This window comes from Podarcis vaucheri (genome assembly GCF_965113315.1).
Source record: "Podarcis vaucheri genome assembly, chromosome: 5".
NCBI lineage: Eukaryota > Metazoa > Chordata > Lepidosauria > Squamata > Lacertidae > Podarcis > Podarcis vaucheri.
The window spans coordinates 89,842,478-89,843,714 of NC_138763.1; positions in this window are offsets into that span (position 1 = coordinate 89,842,478).

The window sequence follows — 1,237 nt, forward strand, 5'->3', positions numbered from 1 at the left end:
TCGCAGCCGCGCGGCTGGCCAAGCGCCCCCCGCCCCCTTCCCGCGGCGAGGCGAGGCGTCGTCGGGCCCCGCCCTTGCCAGACTCTGGCGCTTCCCTGGCCCGCCCCCTCGGAGGCCCGCTAGTGGGCAGGGGCCGGCCAGCTCCCTCGGGCGAGGAAGGAGGGGTCGCGGTGGCAGCGGCTTGCCAAAGCCTCCAGGTGACAAGGAAGGTCCTGGCAGTAAGGTTGTCCGTCCCCTCGGGGCTTCTCTGGAGCACCCAAAGACCAGAGAGTTAGGGAACCGGAGGTAAATGCAGGCGTGACTGGCAACCTTTTAAACGGTGAACATGATGATCAGTGCCGGATTTATGTACTGTATAGGCTAAGTAGGCTGAAACCTAGGGCCTCTAAGTCTAGGGGGCCTCACCTGCCCTCCCACTCCACAGCGGGCAGTCTCCCCTCTCCCAAAATTGTAAACCCAAGACTTCATGCAAGGGCAGGGCAACTCAGCAGTGGTGTAGCGTGGGGGGTGCAGGGGGGCCGGCCGCACCGGGCGCAACATCTGGGGGTTAGGGGGCGCAAATCCACGGGTTAGGGGGCGCAAATTACTTGCCTTGCCCCGGGTGCTGACAACCCACGCTACGCCACTGCAACTCAGGCCTAGCAACTATTAGACTCAGGGCTAGCCACTGGGTCCAATTTGAAACAGTGGGGTGTAACGTTATTTTTTATATCTGGGTAGGGCTCCAGTTCACAACCAAAGTCTACAAAACTTTATATCTTATAGCTACAAATAAAATCCATCTAGATTGCCCTGGTGCGGGGGCCCCCTTAGGAGCGGCCCACGGGGCCTAATTTGGCCCTATTGCTCTAATTGCCTTAAGGTCAGCCCTGATGAGACTGTGCAGGGGTTGGACTGACAAGCCCTGCACCTTCTAAGTCCCTGGTGTCACCATTCAGAGTACAAGACTCAAGGACTCGTTATGGAAATAAGGGGGGGGGCACTTACTGGAAATCAGTTTTGGCACCTCCCCTCCCCCAAACCCCAAGATAATGAGCCCAGCCACCTTTTATTCACAGTTGCATAAGCAATACACTACAGCATGGCCATAAACTTGTACATTCAGCTGCTGAAATATATACCCAATATGTAGCAATGGAGATTTATGTTACTGCTTTATGAATTAACACTGTGTGTTATGAATGGACTCTGTATTTTGTGAATTACCTAAGAGCCACCAATAGAGAGCTCTAGAATC